We start from the raw sequence: 16120 nt of genomic DNA, 5'->3' as shown, positions 1-16120 counted from the left end.
CAGGTCAGTATCTATAAATAACATTGCATCTTGAGGCTCAAGTTGATGGTCCTGGGAAAGCTGAAATTCGGGGATCCTTTCTGAGATTAAGCTATGGTTGCAAGAAATTTTTTAGAAAACTGACATCCTGATAGACTAGGGAGGGAGGGTGAGGGAAGGAAGAGAAAACACAGTGAATCATTCTATCGGACTTCTCCAGGGTTTAGGAATCTTAATTTAATGTGAACTTGGAGTTTAGGTAAGATAGGAATAGAAAGAGAAGACAGAAAATATAAGGGATTGACCAGAAAAAATAAGTTGCTTCAGTGTTTTTCTATCAGAATTCAAGGGTTTCTCACTTTAATTTACTAAGTTATCTTTTTGGATATACTCTACCTAATAGTTTTAAATTGTTATAATATTACATACACTCTAGTTTGTTAATATTTAGAAGGTGAGAGTATATCTCATGTGGCTAGCTGTACCTGTTCATTAAAATATTTCTCTCTGTTGATATATAAGGTGTTATCAAGTGGCATAAGTAATTGACCGTTCAGTGTGACCATGTGGTATATATATTAAGTAGGATGTCTTCAGATGCAAGCATCAGAAGACCTGGGTTGAAATACCTCAAAATAGATGGAATTTACTTTTCTTAAGTAACATGAAGTCTAAAGATAGGTGGCTGCTATTGTTCAGCGGTTCAGAAATGTGAGGGCCATTGTCCGTGATTCCTAGTTGCAAGTGGAAATTGTAGCTTTACCAAGTTTATACTTTAGGCAGAAATAAGAGGGAATGGATGAAAATAGCTCTTCCAGAACCCTCATGTAAACTTTCACATATCTCATTAGCCATAACTGGGTTCTGTTGGCAACCCATAGCTGCAATAGAGACCAGAAAATGATAGTATTTAGTTTTTCTGCCTGTCTGGCAGAAGGTGAAAGGGAGAAGGGATTGGGGATGGATGTAGAGTTAGCCAGCCAAGAGTTTCTGTGTAATACTAGTGTTGTTAAATAGGATCAGTAATATCAAGTACAAGAGAAGATTTCAGCAGGAGATACCAAGAAGTACTTAATAATTGTCATGGCTGGCCAGAGGTTAAATGAGCTACCCCAGTAGGTAACACAGTCCCCCTCACTGCATGTATTTAAACACTGAGTGAAGGAACATTTGACCACTCTCCCATAGAGAAGATTTAAGCATTAGATGGATAAGTGGTTGAACTAGATCTCCTTTAAAATTGCCTTCAGATCTTTAAGACTAGATGATACTCTATAAGCACTCCAACTTTTTGCAGTCTGAAAATTACTTCCTGTTTGTAGCTCACTTCCCTGTCATGTCCACTGGCACAAATCTGCTTTGCTGTATCTCAACATTAATATCCAACAGTGAGATAGCTAGATAGTCTCTACAAAGAGAATTTCTTTATCTCCAACTGTGTGCATAGCTTTTTTTTTTTTTTTTTTTTTTAACTTTCCTTCCCTGGAGAAATGTTGACAGAATTGATGCCAGAACAGTTTCTTTTAATGGACATGGTTTTTAATTTGATGCATTTTAAATCTTCAGATGCTTCACTAAAGCTCTCACATGTTGTCCTTAGGATGCACAGCAGGAATGTCAATTTCCAAGGCAATCTTGAAGCACTTCTCTGGGTTTTTGTGGGTTTCCTTTTGAAGTATACATTTATGATAAGAATTTCTCTTTGGGTTTGAGTCTATGTTTATGAAAGACAGAGACTGTTTGAAGAGAAATTTTAAATTGTGTAATACTGAAACCTTTGAATTTTTCATGAATACAGGCCAAATCAAAATTTTCTCTATTCTGAGGGAACATTATGTAGAATAAAATTGATTTTTGCTCTGTTTGAAGAAAAGAAAACCCAAAAATTTTAGAAAATTTCCTGGAATTCATAGTATATTCAGCACTGAATTTTATTGCCAATCCCTGGAATCAGATGTTTTCAAATATAACCTGTAAGTCTCAAGATGGAGAACTTTAGTGTTATTATCCTCCTTTTCATAGATAGTATTAGAAAAGACCAGTTAAACAAAAGGGTGGAGAATAAAAGGTAAACTTGAGAATAAAAGGTAATCTCAAGAAAGAATAATTCTCAATTTTGATTAATCAAAAAGTCCAAATGTATAAAAATTAAGACAAGTTCTTTCTTCCCTGTCAGGGATGATTAAAGTATTTAGCTCTGGCTGGTGTGGCTCAGTTGGTAGAGCATCATCTCCTGGTTAGGGCACCTGCCAGGTTAAAGGCTCAATCCCCAGTAGTGGGTGTTTAGGAGGCAACCAATTAATGTTTTTTTTTCTCACATACAAGTTTCTCCTCTCTCTCTAAAATCAATAAAAACATATCAGAAAAAAACCAATTAATAATATCCATTCTTGATGAAAGTATGGGAAAACAGGTCCTCATATTTATTATTATTATTATTTTTAATATTCTGGTGGGAATACTAATTGGCCCACAGGATTTGGAGAATAATTTTATATCTTCTTAAAGCCTCTCAAATATAATTATCATTGATTTAGAAATTTCACCTCTAGAAATTTTTTCTTCTGAAATTATATAATTTGCAGAAGATAAGCCAAAGAATAGTACTGTAGTATTGTTTGCAATAGTAAAAAATAAATAGCCAATGATGCAGTGGCAGTTAAGAAAACTATGGGATATTCATAGAGAAATAAATTATATAGATTAAAAAAATAAATACTGAAAAGGAAATGTTTATGATATATTAAAACATGAAAACTTCAGGATATTATGTATTGACTCATCCCATTTTGATTTTTCAAAAGTATATGATTTTATAAAATGTTTTAAAGGAAGTACCATTAACTAATTAATAGTGGGTTCAGTTTGGGGCAGTAGGTTCACAATTGTTTTGTGGAACAAAATGTCTTAAAAGCTGAACATAATTCAAGGACCATCTATGTAGTAAATCATTAAGATTATTTCCCTGCATGTTAGATCTTTTAAAAGCCATTCATGTTTTCCTGTAAATAGTGGCTTTATAGTTAACATGTGGGGAGAAAGAACTGTGCAAAACTTAATTTTAAAAATCAGTTGGAAATTAATTGACATCTAGCTTTGTTTCTTCCATAGGCTTTTAAAATTTTTTTGCAAGTTAATTCAATGATTTGGTTTATCCATCTGAAAAATGGAAAGCATGAAACTAAACTAAAAGTGAATAATGCTAAGTGTTTCTGTATATAAATGAGGAGCAGTCTTTAGTTATCTCTTCATTTCCTTCTTTGTGAGGTGTGTGTGTGTGTGTTTTTTTTTTAACATGGGTATCTTTAAGATGAAATTATTCTAAGTACACTATCTTTGCATTATTAAATCCATTGAATAGTTTTTTGTTATTAGAAGCTTGTGTTGGAGAAAAATAATTTTCTCCCTTTCTGACTATCTTGGCACAGCTGTGGAGTGCACTTCCTTAGAGAAGGGTAGGAAAATTATACAGAACAATTTTCCTAATGCAGCTATTCTTTTCCGAGTCTTTATCAGCTCTGGCTCTCGCATGTCCACTATCATTTTGCAGGCTTCTATTTCCTTTGCACAAATTACTCAACTTGGGCCTATACTTCCTTTGGACCTAGTGACATTTAATAAAGCCATTGCTGTATATTCCAGATTAGAAGGACATCGCTATTTTCTTGTGGTTGAGGTACCGTTTTTTTAAACGTTATTTGCTTTTCAAGTCAGTGGATGAAACCAGTGGCACAGAGGGGTGGTTGGTGAACCTTTTTTAGTTTTCTTAAGAAAATTTTATTTTCTCTTTTAGGACACAAATACAGTAGTCATCAATTTTTCAAAAATACCTCTGATATTTGAATAGATGGTCATACATCATGAATACATTATACAACATGCCCATTAAAAGCTGTGTTTGAGAATAAATTACAAGTATTAGGAACAGAGCTCCTTTCCTGATTTTTTTATATTTCTTTGTAAATTCTGTTTTGGAAAAATGCTATGATTTTTGTCCAATGCATACATCAGAGTGAGGGCTGTTATGTGTCTCTCACTGTGTATTATGCTCAGTGGAGCTCCAGGCCAAGGAAATCACCTCTAAGCAAGAATAGCAGAGAGTATTTCTGATTCAGCACTTGGTATCACTTGGTATGACTCAAAGCCATTAACGCAGATGTTTAAAGATTGTCCCAAGCTCTTGGAAGTTCAAGGTCAGTGCCATTTCAACATGATTAATGATCATTAATTAGATTAAATTTATCTTTTATATTCTTGTCAACTCTAGAGGTAAGATAATAAGCAAAATTTTAAAAAGCCTGTAAAAAGTGAAATATAATTTTAATTAATTTAGTGGAACTATTATTAAGTGAAAATCTCTAGAAAGATTCTTTGTGAAAATCCCTAGAAAGATTATTTGTATATCTAGATGAATGCTATCCAGTAAACCACATGAATAATTTTAAATTTTTGTAGTCACCACATTAAAACTAGACATTTCATGTTAATTTAAAGAATATATTTAATTTTATTTAGGAAAATCAAAATATCATTTCAAATACATGATATATGGGGCTTAAAACTTTTTCCTTTTTGTACTAAATCTTTTAAATCTGGTGTGTATTTTAGACTTACAGCACATCTCAAATTTTAAATCTGGTGTGTATTTTAGACTTACAACACATCTCATCTTGAAATATAGTAATATTTCAAGGGCTCTGTTGTCATCTGTGTCTAGAGGCTACCATATTGGATAGTACAGGTCCAGATTTTTGAAGTTGAAACTAGAGCACTAGTATATTTTTATTTTATCTTGATGAGAAACATAGAATAGCTAGTATGTTATTCTAATTAGATTAATTAACAAATGTTTAGAATGACAGCCTAGTCTAAGGACATGTAGTAAACCACCACTTAATCTTAATAAAGAAAATGTAATGGATACATTGCTGATTCAGTGCCAAGGGGCAAAGAAAAATACAAGCTGCTAGTGCCTTCTATTATACAACAAATAAAACTCTAACCCACAAATCTAAAGGGAAAAGTAAAACTAATGAGCTTTGGTTGGAATGAGACCAGTGGTGGAACCAGTTTGACCACACAGCATTTCACAGAGTCTCTTGGGAAGATGGGTTTAAGGGCCGCACTCTGGGCCCAGGGGCAGGAAGCCAAAGGGCAAAGACCAAGTTCTTCCAAATGTCAGTGTGTTATGGTGCCCTTCTGTTAGTGTCTTAATGAAGCTTGGTGAATTGAAGACAGACTGCCTGTGGGGTGTTATAGCGTCATATTCCAGCTATTAGTAGGAATATCTTGCATTTATGTAGAATTCAGTTTTTCTTTTCTTTTTTAAAATATCTTTTATTGATGTTTTTTACAGAGAGAAAGGGAGAGGGTTAGAGAGCTAGAAATGTCAATGAGAGAGAATCATCGATCAGCTGCCTCCTGCACACCCCCTACTGGGGCTATGGCAGCAACCAAGGTACATGCCCCTGACTGGAATTGAACCTGGGATCCTTCAGTCCGCAGGCCGACCGACGCTCTATCACTGAGCCAAACTGTCTTTGGCTGAATTCAGTTTTTCAAAGCGCATTTTCTTTGATTCTTACACAAATTTTTAAAGGATGTTTTGCTAATTATGGCATACCAAGCAAGCTAAGACAAAAAAAAAAAAAAAAATCATTTCAACAAATGAGTATTGAGCAATTATTAAGCAAGGAATTATGTTGGCCTTTAAGAGATAATAATAATTGGTACTTGAGAATTTATATATGAGACCTCAGATATGTAAGTCTTGAAATTTGGAATCATTTGATTTCAGGTAATATATTCATATTTGCTTCAGGCAAATGCCCAAATTTCGAGGCTTAGCCATGTCTATCAGCTTTTTTTTTTTTAAATCATGGCGAACTGGATTGAATCAGGTAGGAGACCCTCCTTTATTCTTAGTGGGTTCCTTTCAGTTTTCCCACTCAAATTTCCAAAGGGGAAAGAAAAGATTGTAGAAAAAGAGTTACTTTTACTATCTTCTAGCAAAGATTTACTTGATCCTCAACACTTTTGGACTCAGAGTTTTACTTACTGGAGGTAAAATTGTCTATGAATGTGTTGGTGATGGTGACAAAGGTGGCAGATGGGATGGGGGAAAGAAAGATCTTGACTGCTCCCTAGATTTCAGCCTGAGATAGGGCAGAGTATGTCACAAAAATATTCCCATATTTTTCTTCTCTTATGCCAGTTGCTTTAATATTCAAGTCTAGTGAACCAGATATATTACTACCTGAAATGAATGACATAGTGGATTTCTTTATGAGATTCTTTCTCAAGTCCTTGACATTGCTCATATTAACTTGAACCAATATAATGGGCATTTATAAGTGTGTCATTTTTATTGCTCCCAGAAATGACTGAAGTGTGACATGTAATTACTTACCAGTAAATTCATTCTAGAATGAACTTATCTTTTTTTATATCAATTCTTTGTACTTATGTGTTACATGGAAATTTATCTTTTTGTACAAAAATGAGAGACTCCCCCTTCTTCCCCCCTCCCCCTGGACTCTGCTTGGTACGAATATGAGGGCTCTTCTGGGCCCTGTCTACAATTTCTGAAACAAAAAATTTCTCTTCAGATTTCCTTCATTTTCAACTTTATTAAAAGTAATCAGGAATAATTATGTTCCTAAGGAGATACTATTATCAAAGAAATTTTGCTTTGAAGGAGAGACATCTTAAGAGTTAAAGTGTTTGGAAGGTTATTTTGTTTGTATTTTATTTTTATTTTGTAATGAGAAAGACTCTACATGGTTGTGATCAGAGAGAAAAAGTCCACTAGAGATAGGGAAATGGGTATATTATATGAGAATGGTGGTGAGATTAGGATGATAGACATTTCTTGATCAAAATCAGTGATGGAAGAGAGTAAGAAGAGGAGAAAAGATGATGGAGCCTATATCAAACTCCCATACCTAAGTTAGATAAAAGGCATGGGAATAGTTAAGAGTAGGTTTGGGAAGGGTAGCTTTGAAAAAAGTACAGAAAATATAGAACCTCTTTGCCTCTGGCTTCATAGTAGGAACACCTGCATGCTTTTATGGTTTTTATTAAAATATATTTTTAGTTGATTTCAGAGAAGAAGGGAGAGGGAGTGCATACCCCACACTGGGGATTGAGCTCACAACCTGGGAAACCCAGGCATGTGCCCTGACTGAGAATCAAACTGTGACCTTCTGGTTCATAGGTCAATGTTCAACCACTGAGTCATATGGCCAGGCAACAACTGAGTGCTTTTAAAAACACAGGGCCTAACCCCAGTTTAATTATAGTAATCAGAATCTCTGAAAATTGAACCTAGGCATAGCACTTTTTTAAAAGGTCCAGAAGTTCTAACATGTAGCCAGAAATGATAATCTATTAGGGTGGTATTGTGCTAGAATGTCATTTTCCTACTCTAGCCCAATTAAATAGAAATTTTAGGTGTGGGGACAGGATCAATATTTTTACAAAGCTCTCTAGTTGGTTCTAATGGGTAGCCAACTCTGAGAATCTCTGCATTCAGGCACCAATGTTTGAGACTAATAAAACGTGAGTGGTGAAAGATAAAGGGATTTGCTCCCAATGTTCAGGATGTTCCTTTACATTCTTTGGGCTTTCCTCCTGGTCTCTGCTCTTTTGTTGCTGATGCTGGACCTGTTCCCTGGATTCCCATCATGACTATCCGTGCCTGGATCCAGACACAGATATTCTGTGTTATCACCTAAAGATCCAGGCCAGCCTCCTTGCAATCCCACACATTCAAGTCTGATTTGAAACTCCAGATTGACCAGCTGTTGTTCTTCCTGGGCTCTCACTAACCTGGGAAAGGAGATTAGACTATTATTATTTGTGATTTCTGATTAGTACCTGTGATCTTGTGCTCTCCACAGTGTTTATTCTGGGAGCTCACATTGGACAAGGAAACCCCAACTTACTTTGACTAGGACTTGACCCATAATTGCGATTGAGTTTCAGTTAGAAGGACATCAGGTGCCATTAGAAGAGCAACTGGGAGTTCAATATCGATATGCCCTCAACTATACAAGTTTCATTGTTCATATGCCTAAATTCAAAGATTCCAGTTTTGTTCTTACATCACAAAATTTATTTGATATGGGACAACAAACTTAAATGAATTCACTCACAATCCTGTGTAATTTAAAACTCATTGGAGGTTCTCTTGATGGTTAGAAAATCATCACATTTCATCAGTACCCAAATTTTATTAATTCTACCTCTTTATTGTTTCATACTCTTTTCTCCACCCTGACCATGACTGACACAATTTAAGGCACTATATTCACTAATGTATTAATTTCTGTACTTGTCTGCCAATCTCTAGTCTCTTCTCTCCCCAAGTCCTTCAGACCTAGTGCTGCCTAATTGGCCTATCCCAAATGAAAATGTGATCATCTTAACTTCTCTACTCAAATTCTTTTAATGATTCTTGAGGAGTGAAAAATTACTGACCTTGCCTGGAGGGTAGAAAGTTACTACTCCCTCCCCCTCCTGGACCTGAAGACCAAATCAACAGTCTGGGTTAGTCAAGGCTGAAGGCCAAATCAGCAGTCTGGGATAGTCAAGGCTAAGATAGCAGAACAAACCAAGGAGGGAGATTAGGCCATCTGGCAGATGCATGCAATCACAAGGTTAAGACCACCCCCCTCCCCCCTTGTTTGGAATGTGCTTGTTTGAAGAATGCTTAAAAAGAGAGAGACCGCTTTGTAACTGCTGCTGCTTCTGGCCGCGCCATTGCCACGGCGGCAGCCCAGATTCGAATCTGCAATAAAATTTGTAATTAGACTCCGCAATTGGCTAGTTGGAGTTATTTCCCGGGTAGGGGTCTCTGCCTCTTGGGTGGTCTCATCTCCATTCAACAATTCTCTATGACAAGCATGTCAAACTCATGGCCCACAGGCTGCATGCGGCCCACATTGAATATTTTTTGCAGCTCAGCCAATATGATGATATGTAAGAAAGGTTTTAATAAAAATTTTGTAACTTAATTTCTCCAATATAGTGTTATACATAATAATTAATAACTATAATGTTCACGAATGACTGATTACTATAATTGTGTTGCATTCATTTCCCTTATATGCCTTATGTGCAACCACACAATTTCTCTCCACTAATACTAGCAGGGAATATTTTAGCAGCCAATTGCCATGTCATTAGTCTTGTTCTGACTTGTTTGGTGTGCACAACAGGAAACATTTTGCTTTTGGAGAACAAGAAAAATAGGCTTATTTGCATTATGCTTATTACTTTGTGCAGTTATTCAGTGTCTGGTAAGTTAATGTTCAAGAAAAAATATTAATTTTTATTAAAATGTTCTATTATTTTATGTTAACGATTACTCATTTATTTCAGGCCTTTGTCTTCAGCATATCTCTATCGAAATAAATCTTGGAGTTTGACATGTGTTATAGTTATATAAGTGTGATGTTTGATTTATATTTTAAGGATTTAAAACAGTGTGAGAACAATTATTTGTGTGATTTAAAATAGGACTGAAAGCATTTACTTTTATGAGTGATTTATAATTTTACTGTGAATTGTATTTCTGATCTTATTCTGATTTTATTTTAAGTAAAATAAATTATTTGAAATGTGTTTTAGGTTTAGTATAAGTAATTCCATTTAGTGTGACTTCAATCCATTTTGTAAAATTTAAGTCTTAAGACTTTGAGCCCCTAACTGAGTGAATGCCCTAACATGTGCTTATCTGGAAAGTTGTAACTGTGTGGATGCTCTAACGTGTTTATCTGGAAAGTTGGAAAGCGAGGCAAAAAGTACCTGGAGACCCCCGATTAAAACACACTGAAGACTCATTGGTTGCACCCAGAAGGAACAAGGGAATACCCAGAAATGGCCATAAAAGAAGGGACCTAGAGGCACTGATCAGAGACCATGAAGGGGCCCTCCACCCGACGTGCTCTCCCACTCCCTTCTCCCTGTTTGAAATACTGCATGAGACTCTGCCTGAGTGAAGCTATCACTCTGCCTGTGAGCCAAACCTCTGAGGCCTCGTTCCTGACCCAGACGCTGCAGCGGCGTGTTCCTGTCCAGTGTGTGTGTCTGCCGGCGCGGATCTCCAGGTGACCTGCCTAGGCTTCTGGAAACCACCAGGACTCTGGTAAATGAACCTTGGGATTCATGCATTCTAACTCTTGTTTCTGTGTTTAGTTTATGCTCGGTCAATTTTAGTTAAGTACTGTGGGCAACCCGTATAAGTCCAATCCTTTGGCTGAGGGACCCCAGTCACCTGAGCATACCATCCCACCTGAAGGTGAGTTGGAACAACATGCTTGCTCTATGACCTCAAAAGTAAAATTCTTGTGTGGCATGCAAAGCTATCATATCAGGGCCATAACTACCTCTGCAGTTTTATTCCTGCTACTGACTCTTTCTATACTCCAGATAGCCAGCTGGTAGCTCAGTGAGCAGGCTGTATTCTCTTTTCTTCTATGTTTTTGCTCATGTGGTTACTCTCCCCCTGTTAGTCCACCTGCCTTACTGTGCAATCTCTTCTCTCTGAGGCCTGCCCTACCTTTGCCCGCAGCCTGAGGCAGCTCCTTTGTTAAGGCCACATGGTTCTTTGAAACACTCTTCCAACAAGATATTGTCTTCATTCTAATTATTAATTGCCTATGTCCCCAATGAGACTATAGCTGCTTGAGGGTGTGGAAAATGAGTTTTTGAAGTAATGATATTTCGGTTTGAATCTTTAGGAGATTTAAGTCTTCCAAGAGAAAACTAGTATTATAACTAATAGAATATCCACAGTATATTTGGTACTTAATTAAATTAACACAAGGCTAGCGAGGTAATAAGTGATAAATCTAATATCCTATGAAAAAATGCATTTTGTGATATAACTTACACCATTATATTATCACTTGTATTTATTTGCACAGTGAAAAAGACCTTGTAACTAAATGAGTGTGCACATTTTAATCTGAAAAGTGCTCCTCCATTTCAGCTTTCTTTGTCTACAGACCTAACCCATGGTCTCATGGTTATCCATTTCAAAATGTGCTTGATCCTAAAAATTCTTGACTCACTAATTTAAAAAAAAAATCTTAATGATTTTTTGCAGAGAGGAAGGGAGAGGGATAGAGAATTAGAAACATCGATGAGAGAGAAACATTGATCAGCCGCCTCCTGCACACTTCCTGCTGGGGATGTGCCTGCAACCAATGTTCATACCATTGACAGGGATAGAATCCAGGACACTTCAGTCCGCAGGCTGATGCTCTACCCACTGAGTCAAACCGGTTAGGGCTTGACTCATTTATTAATTCATTTACGTAACACATATTTATTCAATATGGAATATGTATTATATGTAGCACTATGCTCAAAGAAAAGGGTACAAATATTTAAAAAACACATTTTTCTCTTGAGGGTTTAGAAAATAGAAGTTTTATACATGATTATATCAATTGACCCTTATGATCGTCCTGAAGGACAGGTATTATCATCTCCATCTTATAGATGAGGACATTCTAGAACAGTATCATCTCAGAGTGTCTTAATGCCCTGATGTTTTTCTAAATATGACTTGTATGCATGCATATAAGCCTAATCAATAGACACAGACATGGCAGTGAAAGGAGGGTGGTGAGGGCATGAGTGGAGGAATGGAGGGGCTATGGAGGGATAATTACATATGTAATATTTTAATCAATAATGATAAAATGTTTTAAAAAAGAAATATATAAGCTTCGTTGTTTTGGAGATTTTCTTAAGGTTTACCATTGTGTTTCCGAAAATTTAATGTGGACTCAAATCACCCTGGGATCTTGTTCAAATATAGATTCCCAGTCAGTAGGTCTGGGGTGGGGTTTGAGATTCTGCATAACTACCAAACTCTGAAATGCCACACAATTTATCCATGAACCACACTCTGAATAGCAAAAGTTGAGACTACCTCACATGTAGAATCACACTGTGTCAAGCATCAGATTCACTGAGGCTTTTGTTTGGAAGATGGGAGTCACCTCTACCTCTCAACATTTCTTTAAAAATGAAAGAACAGCTTTCAATTCTCATCCTTGATCTTCCTCAGCCTCCTGGGCCCAGCCAACAATGTGTGTCCACCATGAATCCTCTTCACCTCTTCCACCTCACAACAATCTAGGCCTTCCAAGACTGCTGTACTCATTGATAGTTTTCTCATATCTTCCAGTTTTGTTTCCTAATCTAGATTGTAAACTCTTTGAGGGGGAAAAAAAGGCTTATTCATTTATTCACCCTCCATGCTGTTGCACACTTAATACCAGTGAACAACCTGAACTTCTACCAGGTATTTAAAGGGGAATCCAGCTTGTCCCTAGGACTATATGTCATCTCTTAACTAATTTTCTCATTTAGTCTTTTGCAAGACCTGTGACCTTTTTACCATTTTGCAGATATATAAGCTGAAACCCAGAGAGTTTGTTACTTTAGTTTACCCATAATGATGTCAGGAACTCAAATTTAATTCCACCATTATCAGAGGGAAGCCGGGGGGGAAAGAGGGGGAGAGGGAACAAGGAAAATTGTAGGAAAGGATTCTCTTCTCATTATAGTTTATGTTCCACTTATTTTCCAGTCAAACCAGTTCCCTGAGCCCAGGAAGCATTCAGGCTCAGAATGCCATGAGCTTTCTGAAGCTTCTTGAAGGGCTGGTGGCTTTGACAAGGCTGTTGTCTAATTCTCACCATCACTTTACTTCATTTCACGTCTGGATTTCTGTCATCTCAGACTGAAGAAGATTGATTTGGTGGTTATATATTTATTCTACTGAGGAATCAGTTAAATGGAGGTAGTAGTTTTATAATTCAACATGTTTTTGAGATTTACAGTCTGTTTTATGTTAATTTAACCCATAAGATGAAATGTAGTTATGTCTAAATAGTCTGCAATGCAGTCTATTTTTACTGATGCTTATTATTTATTTATTTATTTTAAAAAAATATATTTTATTGATTTTTTACAGAGAGGAAGGGAGAGAGATAGAGAGTTAGAAACGTTGATGGGAGAGTCATCCATCAGCTGCCTCTTGCACGCCCCCTCTGGGGATGTGCCCGCAACCAAGGTACATGCCCTTGACAGGAATCGAATTCGGGACCCTTCAGTCCGCAGGCCGATGCTCTATCCCCTGAGCCAAACCGGTTTCGGCTATTGATGCTTATTTTATTTTTTGAGTAAAATATAGAAATGGATAACAATAAAATGTTAGCAGAAAAAAATACCTGCTTTCTTTTTTTCATTCTGTTTTTCTGGAAGTTCATAAATAATGGGAGTATGAGGAGTGGCTCAGGCTTCCTATAGCTCTTTTTCTAGCATCTTCCACTCCTATAGGCCTCCTTTCACATGCTTTTTTTTTTTAAAGTGAAGACAAATAACTGAAGTTTTGCATGCCCAATAGGGAATTTAATCATGTGAATATACTCAGACTTTATTAGATCTTTTCTGATTAATCTTATAATCCTCGAATCAGATTGTTTTTTAAAACAGCTTTGGCTCTAAGCTGGTAGTTACAAAATAGTCATGGAGATGGAAAGAACAGCATAGGGGAGATAGAGGGGAGGGGAAAGCTGTTGAAACTGCTCCAAGAGTAGTAGTCAAGGATAGTGACTCTGGAGAAGATAGATGGGGTCCACAGCTTACTGAGTGAACTTAGAGAGTTCACTTAAATACCCCTTTTAGTCATTAACATCAACATGGATATGATCATATCTATTATAAACATGAAATTAGTAAACCTGGGTAAAGCACTAGGCTTTTATAAAAAACTCAGTAAAGATCAGCTTTTATTATTTCACTTCTTTCTTGACCACTACTTCCAGAAGTTCAATTCTGTGAGCGTATGTCCTTATGAGATGCTAATTGGTTGGCTTAATTGTTAAAGTTCCATTAAAGGAGATTATTTTTTTGGGGGGAGGGGTTAATATTTTAGAGCTCAGATTGAATTATGCATATATCTGTATTTTCTTTTTCAATTTTGGTGTCTATTTTTGGTATAACTGTTGTAGTTTTGCTATATATTTTTTTCGTGAACAGTATTTAATATAGAAACAACTTCATTGTATTGTGACTTTTGGAATTTTTTAGTATTTGATGTTCTCGCTGGATAGAGGGTTTTGAATTATTTAGCCACTTTCTTTTTGAGCTTCCTAATCACAGATGGGTACAGTTAAAATAAACTAGGTATATACAAACACAAAAGGGGCTGGAATAATGACACTATGTAGAAGAAACTGGCAATTATACTTGGCAGTTTTTTTTTTTTTTAATACTTTTCTCCCAAATAGATTTGGACTGTCTTATACTACACTATATTTTCTTGGATGCTTAATAAATAACCACCTCATGAAATTTATATATTTTCAGCTTATATACTCTTTCTTGAACCCAAGATTACAGATATAGCACTTAAGTTAAACTCTATTCTCTTTATGTGCATACTTAGACATTGAAGCATAGACCACTTATTCTTATGGGTCAAGACCCTGTAAAAATTAATGAGATGTGTCAGAATAGTGCCTGTGGGGATGACAAAAACAGTGGTGCTATTCCAGATGGAAGACAAGCGAGTTCTGCCAGTGGGGGGCATTACCAGACTAGTCCAGGAGGAAAAGCTTCTCAACTCCAGAGAGCTCTTGTTATGGTCTAGCCATAAGCACAAGCTCAGCACATTTTTAACTGTAGCTGGGACAGCTAAGTATATAGTAAGATTCTGTGAACATACTTTTAGACTGTTTCTACATTGTCCCAAGCTCCTTTCTAACTGGGGTTCTGCTTTTAGAAATATCAACTGCAAAATTTAAATATATGGAATGTACTCTGCTCTTCCAAAGGAGGTTTTTTCTTTTTCTTTTCTTTCTTTCTTTTTTTCTTTTTCTTTTTTTTTTGTTTTTTTTTTTTTTTTTGTTCATTGAAATGTTTTATATGGGATTCTTTTAAATGAAGACTCACAAACCCAAGTGCTTACAGGGGCCAGGAGATAGTATATGTAAAAAAAATAAAGTGGGCTGGATGTAGAAATAGGGAGCTCAAATCACACGCTGGAGCTAGTCTCTTAAGTGTATTCACCCATCTTTAGCTCACATGGTACAAAAGCAATGAAGTCAGAGTTTGTAAATTTGACTTTGAGTCTGGGCTCTTCCATTTATTGGTTCTATAACCTTGGACATTGGTAGCTTCATCAACAAAACAGGGGGCTGAAATAATCTCTCAGGTGAGTTCCTGCTTTGTGTGACTGAAGTTTGTGGATACCAATCACTTCAGCCTCCATCCTATAGAGGTCTGAGTCATTGAGTAGGGTCACAAGGAGCCAAAGGGAAACAGAACATGACTTTATTCAGAACTCTCTGACAATGGCTGGATTGGAGAGCACCAAAGGGCTTTCTCCCTCTCATTCCTAACAAAGACCTCAAGAACCATTCTAGACTTACTCCTTTACCGTGCCCGCCCCCCTACCCCAAAGTTAAAAGTGATAAAGTAAGGAGACCCTTCACGGAGAATGTAAATATAAAACCTATAAAACTTGAGTAGAGGCACCTAGAAGAGCCATAGGAAAAAAATTATGCTGTGTTTAGAGAGTGATCTTTCATTCTTAACCTTACCCAAAAGTGGGAAGTAGGTCACACAATGAATGATGTTCTCACACTAGTCTCTCAAATAAGACATTTTTTTCAATACTAAATTGAAGCTTTTGGTACCACTCTCCCCACTCCATTCACACATATACTAGTTAATATTCTTTTTTAAAATTGTTTTTATTGACTTCAGAGAAGAAGGGGGAGGGAGAGAGAGATAGAAACATCAATGTTGAGAGAGAATTATTGATCGGCTGCCTCCTGTATTTTCCCCACTGGGGATCAAGGTTGCAATTTGGGCATGAGCCCTGACTGGGAATTGAACCCTGAACTCCTGGATCATAGGTTGACACTGCGCACTAGTCAGAACTTTTAGTTGCAGATAATAGAATCCAGCCTACAGATATAAGGCATAAATGATTTAAGTGTGATGATAGCTTGGAGAATTGTTGGGAAGGTGAGTCAATTCCCAAGAATGACTTAAAAAACCCATGGACTCTTCAGGGAGGTGCTGCCCTTCTTGATTAGGAAGATGCCAC

The 16120-nt window shown here is 36.6% G+C and overlaps 1 long non-coding RNA gene across 1 annotated transcript; it reads right to left on the bottom strand.

The window, feature by feature from the left end:
- Positions 1 to 9292: 9292 nt before the first annotated feature.
- LOC118708956 lies at positions 9293 to 15702 on the bottom strand. Its single transcript, XR_004984782.1, has 4 exons — positions 15685 to 15702; positions 14427 to 14432; positions 13233 to 13239; positions 9293 to 9398 (listed from the first exon to the last, which is right to left on the bottom strand). It is a non-coding gene; the product is annotated as an uncharacterized LOC118708956 (long non-coding RNA).
- Positions 15703 to 16120: the final 418 nt, after the last annotated feature.

This window comes from Pipistrellus kuhlii, unplaced genomic scaffold, assembly GCF_014108245.1.
Source record: "Pipistrellus kuhlii isolate mPipKuh1 unplaced genomic scaffold, mPipKuh1.p scaffold_m20_p_7, whole genome shotgun sequence".
In the NCBI taxonomy this organism is placed as follows: domain Eukaryota; kingdom Metazoa; phylum Chordata; class Mammalia; order Chiroptera; family Vespertilionidae; genus Pipistrellus; species Pipistrellus kuhlii.
This window is presented reverse-complemented; position numbering and strand designations above follow the sequence as displayed.